The following is a 21,069-nucleotide window of genomic DNA, read 5'->3' as shown; positions in this document are numbered from 1 at the left end:
AACAGGCAGCACCTTTTAGGTTACAAATTTGTGGGTGCATTTTTCTAGACTTAATGGTTTCACTTCACAGAGAAAATAGTCCTTAATTAAAGCAGCACATGGGGTTTTAGCATTCTCTTTCAAACAGTGGTATCAGAGAGGGTTTTAATTGCAGCTTCAAATGCAGTGAATTTTTCATTCCTTTCCTCCAGAGGAGAGGGAATCATCTCTTCTGGTTTATCACTGAATCTCAAGGACTGTAATTGCCTGGAACAATGTTTGCTGAAGGTTTTGAAAAGCAGGAAATGTCATCCACATTATTAGAGTCCATCTTGGCCATCAAACCTTATTGGAAGCCCATGTGCAGTAGAGGAAATGGTCATAGAGATTCCCTTGTGGAGAATTTTCCTTCCATTTGGAGTTGTCTGAAGAACACATTTATCCAGAGTTTCACTTACTTGATGATGATTTGGAACCATGTTAACAATTTCAGCCTCATCTCAAAGGCCACAAAAACTTAGTTCAAAAGAGACATGCCAAAAAACAGAACTGAATTCTCGGATGCCAAAAAGGCAGTCCTTCATTGAAGTCTGAAAACATTTTCCCTGCATGACCCCATTTTCAGATGTGTTGTTTCCCACTACCCCAGACAGCATGGAAGTTGCAGTTTAAAAATGGTTTCCTCTTTGCAGTGTGACCTCACGCACACTGTACATGCAAGATCATGCCCCAGGGAGGATGCCGTTTTGCTTTACAAAACGGCATCCTCTGGACTGCATAATCTCAGATACATATGGTGTGTGCGAAGTCATGCTGCATGGAGGGTGCCATTTTGTAACGCAAAATAATATCCTCCGTGTGACATGACCTTGTGCATATGGTGCACGTGAGGTCACACTCTGGAGGAGGCTATTTTGTAAAATGGGATCCTCTGTATGCTCGGGATTGCCATGACCCCATCTGCTGATGAAGAGACCCCACCTGGGGTAATGACCCACAGTTTGGGAACTGCTGGTGTAAAGTGTGCAGTACTAGAGGAGTTTGCTCATCATATTGTGAAACTGTTGTGCAGTCCATGTTGGCCGTACAGAAAAGTATGTTAACTAATTTCCTGAAAAATATATTTTCAATCCTGTGAGCACCTTCAACTAACTCCCAGCGAACTCAGTTTGAAATAAAGCTTCATGCCACCCTGCAAGCTCAGAACCTGAAATGTACCTTATAATTATATAATGATATTAGAGTTCGCTATTAGGAGGTCAGAATTTATGTATGCCAACTTTGAAGGAATCTGAGCCAGATGTACATTTTTATGCTACCCAATGTTATGCTCTTTGTCTTAATGGTAGATGACACTTGTCATCTACTGCAGTGATATTCAGAGATTTTTATTGACAAAATCAGCTTATTGTTTACTCAAACTTTTTTTTTTCCATTCCGATCATGAAGGAACAAACCTAGAGACAGAAGAGATGTATGATTCATCGCTATCATTAGTCATGCTCAGCCTTCAATAGACACAGCCTGCCTTTTGCCTTAGATAAGACTCCTACTGAAGATGATTTTATTTCATCAGTCAATTGTTGCTATAGCCATTTCCTACCTCTCCTCCATTAAAATAAATGAATTGATCTCAATCAGATTGGTTCATATGCTCTCACAGTTGTAGGGTATGTGCTTGTGTGATGCTATACAGTAGGTCTCTCACTCTTCATTTATGTTTTATGGTTACTACTTTTAACTTCTGATTGTAGTGAACTTTTGCTTTTCTGTGTCATCTGTCTTTTGCATAATATTTGGTTAATGCCTACTCCACCAGACATAAAACAAAGGACAGTTATACATGCTTTCATTTGCTGATAAATCTACATGCTTGTAAATCCCAGGAAGTTAAATAGCAGCATTGTTTTTGGTGGAATTGGTAAGCTAATTATTAAGTCTTGAAAACATAGGCTTTCTTGTTCATAATCATCATTTACTGAAAAACCTCAGTCAAACATTGGTATTACTTTGTATCCTGTTTCCTGATGAAATGTTTTGTTACAGCTTTTTGATAAGCCTTGTTTTATATTTTCTTTTCTCGTGATTTTTAAGGAGCTTTTCCATATTTTAATGATTCTCAGGTTTAGATCAAAATTTTCTTTCTGTGTCTCAGCATAATACATATGTGATATTTATAAGATCATTGCAGTAACTTGAACTTCTGTTTGTCTGTGATGACTTGCTCAGCATGTGGATACACTATTTTGCTGTTGTTCTGTTAGGACAATTTTATTTATTTATCCAGTATTCTTTCTCTGTATTTGTGAGTTTTGTGTAGGATTATATATTGCTTATATGTAGCATAAATTTCTGTATGTTTGTTTTTGCTGATATAATTAAGCTTGGAGATTATGTTCTGGTTTTGTGTTGACATCCCAGAAAAATACTGCTAGTGGAATGTCCTTGCAGTATACCACTAGAAGTCTCAGGCTTTTAAAATACATTCTTGGGCACAGACTTCTTGACAGAATGTGTCTGATAATGAAGTAATATTGTCTTACATGTCTTAAAACCATGATTTTCTTGTTGCCCTGTTGAAGTGTGAATAAGAATCCCCTTCTTAGAAACTATCGTGGACTGAGAGAAACTGTATTATTACTTCACAGATCAATAGATCATAGTTTAATGGTGCACTGTAGTTGTTGCCATTGTGTCAAATGCTTTGCAGAAATCTGTGAAAGTCAGATGGAGAGGAGGCCTCTAGCTTCTTTTACTCTTGATACTTTTGGAGTTGATATATAGGTGACAATGTCAAGAATCCACTCTGAAAATTCTATTTGTTCTCTCAGTCAATTTTTCATCTTTCAGAAAAGTTTGTTGGTGATGACCTCAAAAGAGTTTATACATCTCTGTGTAAGAGTGAGGTTTGTAATTTTAAAGCAATTTTCTTTTCCCGTTAAGGAAGAAAACATGCATTATGCATGATATTCCCCTCGTTCCAATGCAGTACATGAAGAATGCAACAACCTTCTTTGACGTATTGATCTTTGGGCACATTTCCTCATGTTACACTTTCATGGCATTTAACTTAGCTTCCTTTTGCATCAAGATTGATTGAATATTGATGCAGAAGAGCTGCTTTAGCATTTTTATTCCTCATTATCAGAATTTTGATCAGAATTTTGTGATCTTTTCCAAATGCTAAGTTAACATAAATTCTCTTCATTCACTCCCTTTACTGCTGCTTAATTACACTTCCCCTCTTAGTAGGGCTCTCTATGCTCTAAACATTTATTGTAGATGTAACCAGAAACCACTGTTCTTTTGATGATGGCAAGAGGAGGAAGTCATAAATACATTAATAGATTTAAAGTGGCAGGCCACATCTTTATTAACTGTAATACTAAGGAAAAGGCTGATTTCCCCCCTTCTCCCCCCCATCTCCCTAAGCATTAACTGGATCCAGGGCATTGTTGTTTGTCTTTCTATTTATCCCTACTTCAAATCTCTCCGTGTGCAGACAGTAAAGTACAACCTGATTAATGGCTAAGCAAGTGGAAAGCTATTATCACTTTTGCCGATTGACTAAGAGTTGTGCATATCCTATGGTATTTGTTGCCTTGTTTTCCCAACTCCACCCCATCCTGCTTATTTGTCCTATCCACCTGTTAAGTCTTTTCTTTTAGGCTGTAAGCTCTTTGGGGCAGAGACTTTCGATCATATTATGAGTGTATAGTGCTTAGAACAACAGGGTCCAACCTGATTATGGCCTTTGGTGCTACTGCCATGTGTTGAATAATAATTATCTGTGTTTTACATTTGGTTGTATTGTGGTTTTTTCCATATGCATTTCTTTAATAAAAATATATTTACTCTATGGAAAAACCACAAAATTTGCTTTTGTTTGTATTTTTCACTTGTATTTAAAAATGGCTTATCCTAATAAGGCACTTCAGGACCTGAATTGTTGTAATTCATGCCTATGTACTAATAGTCTTTTTCTAGTATTGTACCTAGCAACATGCAGGTATGAATTGTTGCACAATATTGTGTTTGCTCATTGCTTGAATGAAATGTGTAATCAATTACAAAAAAAGTTGTTATAACAGTGATCAATAATAAGTCAGTTAGTTTGTACAATGTTTACTAAGTATTTGAGAGAAAAATACCACTTTTATGAATTATCAGCGCATTAGTCAACTGGAGATGCATACTGAAGATATTCACTTTCACAATAAATTATATGCAAGTTGTGCAGTCAAAATAATTGCAATTACCATTGTTTCACTGAAAATGTATAGTAATACTACAGTCATACTTTTGCCTAAAACCAGAGAATACAGTAAAACCTATGGTAGATAACTTCAGGAATTCAGTATTTAAAAATAAATAACTCAATGATTAAAAAAAACCCAGGATCTTGGATTTTAATTCTAATAATGCTTTATAGGCATTATGTGGTGCTTATCTCTGTAATACTCTTAGCACCAATAATACATTGTAATATATAATAATATTCTTGATCCAAGTATCTCAGAGGTTTTGCAAGCATTAATGAAACCTCTGAACACACCTGTGAGGTACAGAGGGTGAGTAGTATTGTCATAACAGAGATATTCAGTGACTTGCTTTTTGAAAGGGAAGATGGTGGTTAAATGACAGGTTCTATCCTCATCTCCTAAGAGTGCTGCCTTTTAGTCTTCCATTTTCAAATAAAAATCGAACAAAAAATACAGCTGCATAAAACCAAGCACTGGGACCAAAATTTTCACATTCGGGTGCCAAAAGTTACACAACCTATATTTGTGTGCAGCTCGGCAGCACGATTTATATACGTAAGCACTTACTTAACTTTATACACCCACTTTAGAGAACTGAAGAATTGGCATAGATGATTTGGTATTAACTTATGGCCTCATAGAATTTTTTTTATATAGGAGTTCGATCAGGTTCTTAATCATCACTATATCTAGACACCTTCATGGTTTTGAGTACAATACATTTTTTTTATCCAGTTAGTAATTTTGGAAATCTTAAAGCATACAAGTGACATGCTACTGCATAGTAACAGTTCTCCCCATTATACAGTCAGTGTAAACAGGCCTGTACATGGAAAAATTATTTTCAGTCTAACTGATGCTTTTTCTGCCTTTATTCACCCCTTTCCAATCCACATACAAGAAAAGCCTGTAGGGGAAACTCTTCATCCACTTATATTCACATCTTTTTTCATACCATTATTTTTATAAAGTTCTTCAAGTAGTGAATGAAAAGTGACATTAAAATTGAGGATGCAAATTTACTTAGTTTGTACTTGCGTAGACAAGAAAACTGGAAATGCTTAGCCACTGAGAATTTGGAAACAAAACAACTATTGATGGCAATAATAGGAAAAGAAAATATTATATACTTTATAACATTATGCAGTATCAGCTTTGATGGAGTTGAGGGAGGATGTGAGGAAGTAACTGCCAAGCAAATGTCACAGAGCCCAATATTTAGCCACTTATTTATTCTGCAATGCAGAGTATCAAAATAATAGTTTCTCATGAGGTATATTAATCTCTGATGAGGTATAGTAATGTTTGTAAAGCACTTTGATGTCCTTGAATGAAGGTGGTTTTATATTTAAAACCATTAAAACATTTGTCCCTTTTCGCAGGATCTACAATATTTCCACCACAAAAAAGTTGCAGTAAACTACTTTTTTTGCCAACCTTTGCCAGTTACTCCTTTTTGTCAATTTTCTGTTTAATACTAAGCCTGTTTAATACTAATGACTTGTTAAAAGTACACAGAAAAATAGGAAATATATTTTACGAAGAATTCAGTATTGAATGAAAGTTCTGCCTGTATTCTGCACAAATTCTTATACCATTAATTGTCTTGAATGACATCTTACTTAACAAGTAGTTCCAAAGAAACCAGTGGGAAAACTTCACAAGTTTGCTATTATGTGAGGAAAGAAATGGTATGAGTCTGGCCCATAAGTTGGGTGGCCATACAGCAATTGTTCAAAGGGTGTGGGGTAATAGGCGTCTATATAAGACAAAGCCCCGGAATATCCAGACTGTTCCTATAAAATCGGGGCATCTGGTCACCCTACCCATAATGTGTGTGTGTGTGTGTGTGTGTATGTGTATGTATATGTATATGTGTGTGTGTGTGTGTGTGTGTGTATATATATATATATATATATATGTGTATATATATATATATACACACAGTATGGAAAATAGGATATTTACTGGATACATGTAAGTGACTGCCAATGAAGCCACACACAAGTCACCGAAACATATCATTTTTCCATTGCAACATTTTATTTACATCCTAGCTTTCTTGAGGAAAGCATGCCAGATTCTGCTTCTACCAGATTGTGTGCATGTGGAGCTCTTGTGATGTTTGTTGCTTAATTGCCATTGTAATTGTGACTGCCTATATCCATGCATTTTCTTTGTGATCAAACACAGGTTTAAAACCAGACTTCCTTCAGAGTGCAGACTTAGTGGTAGGGTGCTGCAGACTTTACATGTAAGGGTTGAGATAGCAGGGATCTTCACCATTCCAAGGGTAAATATTAGGTCAAGTAAGTGGAAGGGAGTGGGCACTCCAAGTTGCTTGTCTCTGTGCTTCTTTCATCATCCTAGAAGATCAAAACCTCGGGACAAGTCCATCTCCCTCCATCAGGGGTGTGCACAAGGGGGGGACAAACAGGTGCACTGCTCCCCCCAATAATCAGTGGGGGCACAAAACTACTCATTCTTGTCACCACAGTCCCGGGCAGGAGGAGTTCTACCTCCCCCACCGGGGCCCCAGGCAGGAGGAATTGGCTCTGTTAACATAGAAGAGACTGTGGATATAATTGTTGAACACCTGGAAAAAAAACCCTTTCATGTGCAGACAGGTGACATCACTTTGCTTCTAAACTACATGTCTTTGCAGGTATAACAGAGTATGCTGGTCAGGAGCTAATTCAGCACCCAGTGACTCTAATGCCCACCACTATATATAAATTGGGACTTATTTAAAAGACAGGTAGTTGACAGAGGGTGTCAATTAATTGGGTAGAGTTTCATCTGAGGGGCTAATCGTGGGGGAAGCAATCCCAGCAAATGGGATTATATAAACAGACAGGAAGGAAGTGCTGGGCCTTTTAAAAGGTGTCAAATACATGTTCTGAATAAGAATACTTGTATGGAAAGTTCATGATAAAATAAAAAAATCAAACTGCATCACATGAATGATGAGTGCATGCTAAAAAGACATCACACAGAAAGATGTCAATTATAGACAATAGTAATGACTCCATTTTCCCCATCAAATATGTAGGCTGCTTATGAGGGTAAAGAAAGCTTCATATAAATATATTTGCCAAAGCAGTGTGAAATAGAGGAAAAACAAAGCTATGCACTATCAAACTAACAATATCAAAATGTGAAATATGTAGGAAGGTTCACTATATATTGTTTACTAAGAGCTGGAAATTCATTCATTGAATGATGAAAATATATTTTAAAAACCTAGCAAATGTACCATGCCATTTAGTTTCTTAGTTTAGTGAACACTTGTTAGCTGTTGGGGAACAAAGCTTGCTTGAAAGAAAAATTGAGTGTGATACTTGAGACAATTAACTCTGTAAGGTGTAGTAGAAAGAGGAATCCATCTTTAAAGAATAAGAAGTGCATGCAAACATACACACTGCAAATGTGCCTCATGGTGGTTCCTTATTAGGCAAACACAGATTACATAAATTGCCTTCCTTGCCATTTCATGGGCTTTTGGTGCATAAAATCAATTATTTCTTCTCCAGCAAATCCGTAACTTTCATTTCAGAGTATTTTGAATCACTCTTAGTTTGCCATATGTTTTTCTCCTGCTGCATTCAGAATGTTTGAAGATTTTTCATTTTTAGCTATTCAGTGCTGTACAGTAATTGCTGCACTCAAAAGCAGATGTAAATGAAACATTTCATTCTAATTTTGTATAGAAGTTCCTTATTTGTGTTTACACAAAAAGGATTCAGTTCTTATCCAGCAGTCAAGAGGTATGGCAATTCTTTCGAATTTGGTTCAAAAGAAGTTCATACTTTTTTTTTATGGGTCTGAGGGGCCAGTTTTCATGAACACAGAAATCTATAGGCCATGAAGTATGAAAGCACTTATATTGTCCTAATTACTCAGTTGACCCCATGAGCAAAGTATGAGTTCATGTACATCTGAGTATAAGTATATTAAGGATTTTAAAACTTGTTAAATACTGTAGTAATAGTTCTAGTATGCTGGAGAAGTATATCCAGTATAAATTTATAAAAAATACATAAATATATAATTAAATGGATTTACACCAGTTCACAGGTTCAGCAGAAATGGGAGCAGACCTGATTCAGCAAAAAGAGCTTGGGGAAATAAATGTATGTTTGGAATCAAAAGTACAAATAGAACTGGGCTAAAACTATTTTGTGAAACAAAAAATGAAACAAGTTTCTAATGAGAGTTAAAAAACATAACTGAAGTGGTTACTGTATATCAGGGTAAGATAAATGCAGAAAAAATGTTAAATATACTTGGATCAGATATTACAACTCAGATACAGTTTCTGAGAAATAAAATGAGATGCCTTATAATGAGCTGGGCTAAACCTGATTGCTTAAGAAGTGTCCAGCCAGCTAAAGACATCAGATAAATACTAATGAGAAAATAGGGCCCTACTGAAGTTAATGGCTAATGTCCCTTGACTTCAATAGGGCCAGGATTTCACCCCATGCAATTCATTCCGTAACTTGCTGTGTAAGACCTATTTGTCTTTGAGTGCTGCTCCCTCTGTGTATTCCACTGTGGGTATGCATTCATACCAGGCACACACAACTGGAAAATTTTGAAAGCTGTGTCCGTTGGTCCACACATGTGCCTTGGCCCACCTCATGCCTTTGACTTAGAAGGTAAAGGGTGGGACAGACTGACAGCCTATCCAGTTCTTTCTCTGCTGCATGGTCCAGATCAGAACCCTCAGTGTCCTGAATTTCTTTTTTTTTTTTTTCCCTCTCTCTCTCTCTCTCTCTCTCTCTCTCTCTCTCTCTCTCTGTATGTCTAAATAGTTTTTAGAAGATTTTAGAGTTCAGAATTTTATCTTAGTTTTAGTGTTTCATAGTTAGTTAGCTTTCCTGACGTGGGGAGCCCCTCCCCATACTCCATTATGGGTACTGGACTGTGTCCAGGACTCTGGATTTCAAAATATATGCTTCCTGTCCATGCTCCTTCTCCATCAGCAACTACCATCAGTCCTGCTTGTAGTGCCTCAGGGAAGCCCACATCATGGCAAGGTGTGCAGTATTTGCCATGAGGCTGTAATCGGACCCAGGCCAGGGGACCCGCCCATTTCCCCCCCCCCCCCCCTCCCACACACACACACACAGGCGTGTGCAGGAATTTAAATTTGACCATTTTGGGAGGGGGGCATTAAATACATACATTATACACATTAAACCATATCAACACGTGCACATACATCATATGCATATAAATAATCAGCAGCACACTCATCATTTCAATGAAAATCTATGCGCTATAGAGCCATCTGAATAAATGTATCCATAACCTGTTCTATGTTAACATAGCACCAGCTCCTCCCACCCGGGGTCCCAGCAGGGGAGGCAGAGCTCTTCCCACCTGGGCTGTGCTCGCAAGAGCAATATTTGTGCCCCTGCAGATTAATGGGGGACCTATGCCTCTGCAAACACCCATGTTGATCTGACCCTGAGGTCTGACTCAGGCACAAGGGAGTCAACCCCCACAGATATCTCAGAAGAGTCATTAATCATGAGAGTAAATCCTCCTCCAAATCCACTTCAGAGAATTTGGATTTAGCTCTGACTATACTGAGCAAGTCTCTAAAATCAGCCTAAGGGAATTTAGGACGTGAAGTCTCAGGAGCATAATAAGTTTAGGGCTCTGTCAGCATCAGATTGTGATTTGACAGCAACAGGTGCCTTCGGTACCACCCAAGCACACATCTCACAAACCTGGATCCGTCAGCACCAGTTAAGAGTGATCACCAAGAGTCTTGGCTACCTACCATGATACCGACTCTGTCTTGCACAATTGTGGCACAGACACACTCTACTTTGGCTCCATTGGTTTGGGCAGACAGGATGCATCACATGTCAGGAAGAGCTGAGGCTTTTGCTTCTCTTGAGGACATTAGATCTTGGAGGGAAAAGGTGTCTCCTTCTCCATTGGGTCCCTTGAAAAAGAGAGAGGGTCCTGACTTCATGCAGTGAGTCTGTCTCCCATTCCATCCTCTGGTTGACTTCCTTCCAGAAGTATTGTCAGTACACCGTTGGATCCAGAGTCAGCTTTCTCTTCCTCAGGAGACTTTGAACCATTATTCCCTCCTCCAAGTCATATCTTCCTGGGCAGGAGGCCTGCACCGGCTTGGGTCCAACATCCATCTCATCGCTTGCCTTGGAGTCATTGATACCCATGCCATAGGGAGCTCCACAACCTCCATTCGAGTCATCTTATTGGCCATACAGGGAGCATGGCCCATGTCAATCAGCATAATTGGTCCAATCTGCTCGAATGTGTTCCCATCCTTCCCCTCTGAAAGGGCAACTGGAGATGCTTCCTGATCCCACTGAAGAGGAGAAATATGCGCTGGATCGAGAAGTTCCACCAAAACCAACACAATTGTCATTGTCGTCTTCAGATAGAGTGGTGGTTCCAATGTCTCCATCACCACCTGATTAGTATAAGCAGTTCAAGAACTCTTTTATGCAGAATTGCAGGGGAGCTGCAGATTCCTCTTGGGGAAAATCAGGGTCCTCAACATAAGCTGTTAACCAAGTCATTCTGGAGTCAACTAGAACAGTGGGGTATACCCCAGCTACTTTTGCCCCTACTCCTAAGAAGGCAGAGAAATGTTACTACGTCCAACCAAAAGGATGGAATTCCTTAACTCTGTGACCCAAGCCATCACAGAGAGATCAAGGCAGCAACACCCTCTATGTACCCTGACTGACAAAGAACACTAGCATCTCAACTTATGGAGAAGGAAGGTCTTTTCTTCATCTAACCTTCAGTTCAGGATAGCTAACTACCAAGCACTGTTGGCTAAATATGATTTCCTGAACTATTCAAAATGTGTGACTTTGCTTACAAGCTTCTGCAACAAGAACAGAGCTCATTTTTAGGCTCTTATAGAGAAGGCAAGATGGTTGCCAAGACTGCTCTTCAATCAGTGACAGGTCTTACAGGGGAATGGCTACCACCATCATAATGGACAGTGAATTGTGGCTTCATGCTTCAAGGTTTCCCAGGGAGGTTCAGAACACTGAAGGACTTGTCTTTTGATGACTCATCTGTTTAACCATAAGACAGATGAGTCTTTACACACCTGAGGGATTCAAGGGCCACTCTCCAGTTCCTGGGACTGGATACTTCTGCCCTAAAAATAAAATTTCATAGGCAGTCGTACAAGCCTAGACCGAAGTCTCAACAGTTCTGCCACTGGAGACCTTATGAGCCAATCTGTCAGAGGCAGGGAATTCAAAAGTCCCACTTCCCTGCATTTTTTGCAGCAATTTCTTCATCCCAGTCCCAGCCGTTGGCTAAGTGGTGGTGTTTTTGACAGGAGCTCAAGAGCTGCAAACCACTAAAACCAACACCTATCGATCCTCATGTATCCTTGGGGGTCATCTAACACACTTTTTTCCAAACAGACAAATGGGTGCTAAACATCATCTGGCTATACAATAAAGTTTGTTTCTGCCCCCTCCAACACTTTCCCATCCCCCTTTCAGGGGCCACTCTCAATGGAACATATTCAAACAAGAAGTAGAATCCCTCTTACAGCAAGATGCAATAGAGTGGGTTCCTTTTCAGTGTTCAGGGAAGGGTTTTTATGCAAGGTACTTCCTGGTACCCACAAAGATGGGTGGTTGGAGACCATTCTCAACCTTTGCCAACTCAATCATTTTATTCACAAACTCAAGTTTGGCTTAGTCACTTTGGCATCTATAATCCTATCCCTAGAAAAGGACATCTGATTTATAGCTCTCAATATGAAAGACACACATTTTCACATAGACATTATTAGGGTGCGCAAGATTATTGTAACGCGAGGTCATATTAGTATGGCAAGAGCTAGGCCCTGGGTGATAGCAGCAGGCTTTTTAGCAAGAGTTAGGCCTCTCAAGAACCAGAATTGTCTGGAAAGCCCTTAAGGGATAAAAGGAACCATCCCCAGGTCTGGAAATACCCTTGAGATGAATATAGAAGTCAGCTGACCTTGGAGTCAGCAAGAAATAAACAGCTTCAGCAATAAAGCATTAGTTTCAGCAATAAAATTAGTAAGCTCAGCAATAAAAGTGGTAGTTTTAGTAATAAACAACTAATGTCACCTTATTGCAAAAAGCCCCTAACTAACAACCAATAGACTAATGAAAAACAAGATTAAGGCCCAATCCCTAAATAGATTGAGATATAAATCATCTCTTGCCCGGTAAAGCCCATTGTTTGGAACAGGGAATAAGGGGTATAATAAGGACCTCTGGACACCGCCCTATTGAGACTCTCCGTGGATCCATTAAGACGTTATCGGATGCCTCATATAGGTCGGTTCCCTGGTCATCACTCGTTTCATAGGGCGAACAATGGGTCTCCTCGCCTTTGTATGGGTAAGCGCCCTCTTCCCTGCTTAAAATGCTTAAGGGATCCTCCTGCCGTGAGATATAACTCTGAGCCCTTCGGCCAGTTATCGCTATACAGCTAGGGCCTCATGCAATTTTGGTAGTAGGCACTTTTTGTGCTTTTTTAATAATGTGGTCTGCTATACTTTGGCTCTCTAGCAAATATTATTATTCTTCCCCACTCTCCCGATGCTGCTAATGAGTTCCGAAGATTTAACACTAGCATTGCTATGGGCCTTTCAGGTGGTCATCATGGTGGGTGTGCTCCTGGCAGGCCTGCTCCTTGCTATTTTGATGGCTAAATGCTGGTGCTGTTCAGATAAGAATAATAACTGTAATTGTGGACATTTCCCTCTGTTGTAGTATGGTTATCCCCATTTGTCAAATGTTTGTCTATCTTCTTGATAGATAATGTTTTATCTATATTGTTGGTTGCTTGGGTGATAAGCAATATTGCTTATGTGTAGGATATGTTGGGAAGTTGATGTGTAACCCTTATCTTATCTCCCTACCCCAATGAAATGTGCTGCTAATATAATGTGGGTATGGGATTAATGAAAAGATTGACTTATACGCTAGTTTTTGCTTTAATAAAAATTGTGCTTGGGTATTTGTTTGGTTGTTTTCTCCCACCACTGAGATCTCTAATACGAACACTCCGCGCCAGCGGAATACAGACATCAACTTTGTTCAGACATTTTCTCAGATTCATGGTGGCTCTGATCATTTTCAATATAAAATTCTCCCTTTTGTCCTTGCCTCAACCCCTCAAGGTCTTCACCAAAGTATTTTCTGTAGTAGCCGGCACCATATCAGGCACCATCGCTTCACCATCTTTTTCTATCTTGAAGACTAGCTTCTTGTCACCGGAACATGTCAAAGGGTCTATGCATAAACTTTGGCAGTGCTGCAGCTTTTCTCCTCCTTGAGCATCAACTCTGAAAAGTCCATCCTCTCACCCCAATGCTGACATTGGACTGCATCAGGAAATCCTTAAATTAAGTCACAGTGAGGGCTTACCTACCAATGGACAGGTTCCAGGCAATGAACAATCTCCTAGACCAAGTCAGAAGCAACCCTCAAGCACCTGTTAAAACCTCTCTCTCTCTTCCCCCCCGAGTCATATGACTTCATTCATTTACATCACACCATTAGGCAGGCTTCACCTGTGTTATCTACAGGTGAGGCTTCAAACAGTGTACTCTCCAAACTGGCAGTCCCTGAGCACTATAGTAACTGTTTCTGTCAAAGTAATATAGTCTCTACTGAGGTGGAAGAATGCCTGCCAGCTATGAATTCCCTTCCTTCCTTCCCCCCCCAACAGACAGAATGATCATTACAGATTCCTCCCTGTTGTGTTGGAGCACCCAGGTGGACAACTGTACAGAGCAGGGCACCTGGACATTTCACCACAAGGTGAGCTTGGAGTCCTGAAGATGGATCCTCCTTATGTTATTTCATAAGGACAAAGTTTCATTAGATTTACACCCAGAGTTCACCCCCAACATAGTCTGAGTTTCACCTGAACCGGTCAATTCATTTACCTGTGTTCTTCCCAAAACCTCACACATCTTCAGTAGAAATGAGGCTCCCTTTCCTCGACATATGGTGAGAGTGGGCCTTTTACATGCAGAAAACAAAACCAACCAGAAAGTCTCCCAGGCTATTTGTTGCCATAGTAGAAAAAAATTGGGGTCAAACTATATGCTCTCAAAGAATCTCAAAATTGATTTTGGACTGTATGTTGCTCTGCTATCAGCCCTCCTCACAGGGCAAGGGCTTATGCCACAAGAGTGGTAGAAACATTTACGGCATTGCTTCAAGTGTCACCGCTACTTTGATGTCTGCAAAACAGATCTGTGGAGTTCCATCTATGCATTTGTGAGGCATTATGCTTCAGTTCAGGGCTCCTCCACTGATGCAGCTTTTGGAATGACAATCCTTCTTGTGGCTCTACCATCTGTACCTTTTCACCCTCCTCCTACTTGAGTACTGCTTGTCAGTCACCCACAGTAGAATACACATAGGGACCAACACTTGAAGAAGAGAAGGTTACTTAGCTTTATAACTGGAGGTTCTTTGAGATGTGTGGTCCCTATCTGTATTCTACTACCCATTCTCATTCTCCTCAGCTTTGGATGATCTTTTGGTTCACAGTGGAGAAGGGACTGAAGAAGGCAGTCAGTTCACCTAGCCCTATATCTTCTCAGTTGGAGGCATGAGGAGAGCAAAGGCACGTGGGCAGAATAATGGACATTGCTTTCAGAAATCTCCAGCTCCAGGTTCATAGAGTGCATGTGTACCTGCAGCAAAATACAGATAGGGCCCATGCATCTTGAAGAATTATACTTACAAAGATAAGCAACCTCCTCTTTCAGTGACTTGCGGTCTGATTTGAAAAATACACTCTGAACAGCAGGCTGATACACTGGTTATCCATGAACTTTAACACAGTTTTCAAAAAACTTCTATGGATGATTTATGGACACATGCAAATTTCAAGCAAATACTCCTAATTCATTGGAGCTTTTACTGTGTTGCCTGAACTCTTAATAAAGCTGATAGACTTGGGCCAGATAAATATTCACAATCAATCAGATCACAAAGCTCTGCAGAAGACTACTTCACAATAAATAACTCTACAAACAAAAAAAACATAATTAATCCCTTCCATGACAATGTCCTAATTCCAACTAGTTTCAAGATGCAGATCAAACTTTGTTGTTTTTTTCTTCTTCTACTGCTGCTTATTAAACAAGATACACTGTACAAAGAAAAGCAGGAAAAATGCCAACGAAAACAACTATTTGAGGAAGATTTTTCTATTTTTCCATTGCTGTAAGAACGTGGAGTATTTCACTAAATAGCATATATGTATCATCTACATGTGTGGCATTAATACAGACTCAACCTTGAAATGTGTTAACAAGTGACAGACATTTTCACCACACAAATATCTCATAAAGATGCAAATCATCAAAATAATTCATTGAATAAATATAAAACAATTATTTTAAGAAATATAAAACTTATCAGCCCTGCAGAGGTCAATTATTTTTTAAATAATTGACTTCAAGGTCAATGTCAATGTTTCATTTCTTAATAGGGAAAAGGAGGATGAAGGGGGGAAAAAGGAGATTCCTTAAGCTTTTATCTTACCTGTTGTATTTTAGGAAGCTTTGTGTAGTGTATATTTAAAATAAACAAACAAACCAAGGAACTGCATTGCAGAAAATGAGCTTTGACATCAGAGGTAAGTGGATTCAGAGTGGTACAGCAAAGAGAAAAGTCCTTGGAAATGCCTCATTTCGTATTAATATTTGATGGAGGCTGCATAGATTGATTTTTATTAACTCTCTTTTTGAGTTTATGATGTATAATTTATGTTTTCAAAAAATGTCTTTTGGAGGGTCTTGCCATGTGACATGAATGGGCTACCTTTGGAGAGAATTTTTTCTGTGAAGATTGAGGCACAAGCAGCTGCCTAATTTAGAACCCAAGTACAAAAAAGAGAGAGAATAAGATAATCAGAAAATTCTCGTGCCCTTTTTAGACATTCCCCTCCCCCACAATTTGAGAACGGATTAAAACACTGCAGGAAGCATCTGAGGTCTCCAAAATGATCTCTAAATGTTTAATCATGTGACATCGTTTGATTTCATTTATATTTCCCCATAGAAGCTGAAAGAATGTGAGAAAGTTATGGATTAGACAGCCTAACAGTGCATGACATGAGACAATAATTTTTTGGGATACAGGGAAGTTTGTATTGAACCCACTTACCTTTTTGAGTTTCTCAGCAGGCACCAATGTTGACTGATTGATTGATTTGATTTTATTGGGCTTTTTTTGTTTTCCTCTGCCATGATGATGATGTTCGTAGGAAAAACACAATTTCAAATGCCACAGGAAGCTTGATTGTTGCATAGTGATGAGACCAGACAATCACAGTGCAAAATTGTTGCAACGTTTTTTAGCTGTCAAGCAACAGACAGAAGAATTGATTGGGTCTCCTTATCCATTTTCTCCAAAAAGTAGAGTTTCATTTTAAAAGTATGAGTCAAGTATGTATCAGTTTAGTGGCATAGAGAGAGAGAGAGAGAGAAAATGATCCAAGTTGAAAAATACTAGACCATACTTACCAGGCATTGGTTTGTCTTCACAACAGCTCTGGGAGAGAGGTAATTACAGTAGTTTGTTATTTTTACTGTAATGCCTTTATTAGGCTGCCCAAATACTACACAAAGGAGCCTATCAAATAAATCCTGATTGAAACTGCGCTACTGAAACCCTTCTGACATTAAGATTTGCCAGAAATGAAACAAATTTGAAATTTACTGAAAATTCTGTTTTATATTTGGCTCTAGAGTTTTTTCCAGGTAGGGCTTGAATTATGTGACGCTGTTTTAACTGGTTGATGAAAGCTACACATGCAATCAAATATATGTATTGAAATGAGACTTCCTGAGAGTGCAGAATTAAGCTTTTTCTGATTTTTTTTTTCAGATATTTATATTGTAAACTGCTTAGATCAGGGATTGAGTCTTCCTTTGTTTTTACAGCACCAGTCCCACTGTCAGCATTCAATTTAATCATATCAAATAATTAATAAATATGTATTCCTACATTTAAATCAACAATTTAGGAAAAAGAAACATGAGTTTTAAAATGTCAGCAGTTCTGATTATATTTAAAATATTAACTTTCACTTCCATGTAGAATACAATTTATTAATCACAAAGCTAAAGTACTGAATCCTCAGCCATGTCTGAGCTGTGCTTAGCACAGCTGGGATACAGGACTGTGTAATGGGACTAAGACAGTCTTTAAGCAACGCTCCACTAAGCCTCCCAGTTCAGCTCATGCTGCTCTAAGATGCCGTGCCTGGTAATGGGCTCCAATCACGGATCACCTAACCATGATGGCATTCTGATCATGCCCCCTTCTTCCCTAACAGTCTATTTCAAGACTCTGCAGATAGGGGGAGCATAGAGTAAAAATAGGTAGGAAGGATGGACTGGGCACTGTACAAAGATTTAGGAGACCTGGATTTGATTCCCAGATCAACCACAGACTTCCTATGTGAACTCAGCCAAGTCGCTTATTCTACCATGTGCCTCCATAAAATGTGGGGTTAATACTTCCCTACCTCACTAGGCTGTTGTGAGGATAAACTCCATTAAAAATTAAGAACTTAGCTACTGCAATGATTGTTCCATATAAGAGTGCAGATGACCAGTTCTATGTTATGTAGGGATTCCCCCACTTCAAAGAAATGTGCTTCTTTCTAACCTATTAAGCTGGTTTTCTGCTTGTGTTGTACTTCTTGAGTGACACACAGTAAGTAGGCTGTAGGAAAGGGTGGAGCCAGAATGGACTCCTCATATACTTCCATTAAAAATGTCATTGTTGTGTACACATCTCATTGGCTAAGTGTTATGTATAATCACAAAATTCATTTGAATATTCATTATTTAAGCATTTTTTTGTGAATATTTTTCTTATCTGAGTAGCTTGAAAACAGTTCATTGACAATGAATACCTGTGTTCCACAACAAATGGGGTGAAGTGTACACTCCTGACAATCTTAATTCTGCACAACACTAGTTATAATAAAAACCTATATATCTTGTTGTTATACTCATTATTCCTTTGTTCAATTCTATTTTCCTGTAACCTGATTGGCTGGCTGGAAAAACAGAAGTCACAAACCTGTTTTTAATGAGGTGATAGATTACATAAAGTTGAAGGGTTGAAAGTGTGTTCTGTTGAATTTAAAAGGAATGTGATTTTTTTTCACACTGTTAATGGTAAGATTTGTTCTTGTTAAAAACAGATTTGTCAGACTTTGGGGTTAGGTGGACTCTTAAGAAATTTGAGATCAGATGTTGACAAGTTCAGCAAACTTGCAGAACTTGAACTCAGCTCATTTTCTTTCCTTCCACGAAAAAACACTGCAAGTGGGCCTCCAGTTGAGATAGGCAATGTTCTTCTAGGCTGTCCCTGAGAAAGCAGACTGCTTCTTCCTCTTCCTTGCACTGCATACATGGGTCGTGATTTCATTCACAGCTGCTTTACTCCAGTTGGTGGATTGTTTTGGGGGTGCGCTTTTTTTTTTTTTGCGCCACTAGGGTTCCATTGCAAACTGAGTTACTGCTGTATAGAAGTAATATAGTGGTGAATCAGGTTTATGTTGGTCTAGAGAACAGGATTTTCCTTGAGTGGACATAATTTATAGCGTGATATGGTGATTTAACATAATGCTACAATGCAAAAGTCAAAACGTTGCAGTGCAAGATGCTTGTCCCAGAGAATAAAGTGTACAAGGTGGAGCAACCATTTTGTTTTCCAAAACAAACTCACAATGGGCTTAATCCAAAAATCATTGAAGTTGATGACTGCAATTGATTTCACTGGGCTTTGGATCAGATGCAATGTTCATTTATGCATCTGATTTGACTGAACTTGGATTTCCCCCAACATTTATTCATCCATTTCTTTCCAAAAACCTTCTGTTTTCTGCTCCTCATCCTCTTCAAGTGTTGTTTTTCCCTGTGCCTTTTACTCAGCAGAATATCAATTTGTATTAAAGACCTTGGATTAAGAGGCTAACTCTTAACCCTTGAGTCATTAAATAGATTAATGTACTGGCTTCCAATGAAATCCCATTATTTTTAATATATACTCTCTTAAACCTTCTCTAATATCAATTAATATGCACCCAAAATTATTTTAATATTTAGAGTATAGTGTCCGGAGGTGCCCCAATCAGGATTGAGGGCCATTGTGTTTAGGTGCTATACACACACAAAGATAGGCATCCACTTTTTTCTATAGGTTTTTTCTGTAGGCCTTTTGTTCAGCTATGATTTGGGAGAGAACAATTAGTTGGGCAAAAAGTATCCAGGCATTTGTGAAATAACTTGCAGAGCTTTCCTTTGTTAATTGCAAACCATACAAATTAAATAAACCTGGAATGATGCTGAAACACGGTGAAGCTTTTCAGCATTAATCCATCACTTTCCATAGTATTGTAATATAAATACAAAAAAAGCTGATTCTGGCACATCTTTGACACCAAGCCATTTTCTGGTTCATTGTGTAACTTCATTGTATTGTCTGCAGATTACAGTGCAGACTATTTTGGAGAAACATAGTCGTCTTCAATTTTATATACCGCTGAGCATTCAGGTCAGCGTTTTTTAAAGTGACTAGTGATTTTGAGTTCCTTGGTTTTTGGCCGTTCAGTTCAAAATGCCTTTTAATAGGGCTTTATTTTCAGAAAAAACGAAGCATCTGTCCTCTAAAAATTAGTCTCCTTTGAGGTTCTGAAGTTGGGCAACTAAAATTACAAAATCTTGCCTCAATAGCTGTTTTACAGACTCATATGTTATATGCCTATTAGTTACCATCTTGTACACATTGAAAGCATGTATGTCTCCTGTTGTGAGCAGATCTCTTCCTCATTCCCTCATTTCCCACCTCTACATTTCCATTCTTTTTGTACCCTTGTGTTTTGCCCCTCCTCTTCCCCCTCTTCTATTTCTACAGTGTCTCCTGTACTATTGTTGTCCATCAATGTTTTGATCACTATCAATGACCAGTGCTCTTCTCCATTCCATTCTGTCTGTAACAACTGAAGAGCTGATCCCCACAGGCATCACATAACCTGAGGCATTTGAGATGAGGATTAAGAAAAGAGTAATTTGTTCACATACAATAAGGACTGACGTTGTTACAGTAGCACCGAAGGGCCCAGATTGAAATTAGCGACCAATTGTACTAGGTGCTTCCTAAATTTATGGTGTTTACTGAGTTCATAGTAAGACAGTCTGTGCCTCAAACAATTTATAGTCCAAATAGACAACAAGTGGGAGGGGAAACAGAAGTACAGAGAGATTAAATGGCTTGTCCGTCACCCAGCAGGTTAGCTGCAGGGCCAGGAATTGAACCCAAGTGTCCCAAGTGTTTGTTCAGTGCCCTGCCCACAACACATCTCACAAGCAAAATATTTTTTTGGTTAACTGTTAAGATTTCACTCTTCAAATTTTAGGGTGATTTACAAGTCATTGGGTATAACTGCAAATAAAAGCTTGCTAAAGACCAAAAAAGGGACTGTTAGCTGGAAGAATTATCAGTAAAAAGCTCATAATATGAGATCGCTGCTTATGAGCAGATAAATATCTAACGAAATTTTCAAACCCATTTCTAGTCCTCATTTCTCTTCCCTTGATCATATTCTCCTACTCTGAAAACCATTATGATTCAATAACCTTTGCTTCGATTCCTTTAAAAATATTAGTTCCTGCAAAGTAGGGCGTACTTAGCCTTCAAATATTCAGGCATAAGTTCACTTCTGTCACTATACTGCATTGGCATCCAACTCATTGGCTCAGTAAAATTCTGTCTATAATTTTTAT

The 21,069-nt window shown here is 38.8% G+C and overlaps 1 protein-coding gene across 19 annotated transcripts in view; it reads left to right on the top strand.

The window, feature by feature from the left end:
• Positions 1-21,069, top strand: part of DMD (dystrophin) — a 1,854,857-nt gene that overhangs the window by 103,337 nt on the left and 1,730,451 nt on the right. The gene's annotated exons all lie outside the window — the stretch shown is intronic.

Source organism: Emydura macquarii, unplaced genomic scaffold (genome assembly GCF_026122565.2).
Source record: "Emydura macquarii macquarii isolate MOO-44397 ecotype Brisbane River unplaced genomic scaffold, CSIRO-AGI_Emac_v2 contig_1043, whole genome shotgun sequence".
Lineage (NCBI taxonomy): Eukaryota > Metazoa > Chordata > Testudines > Chelidae > Emydura > Emydura macquarii.
Note: the sequence above shows the minus strand (reverse complement) of the source record. Positions and strands in the feature narration are given on the sequence as shown.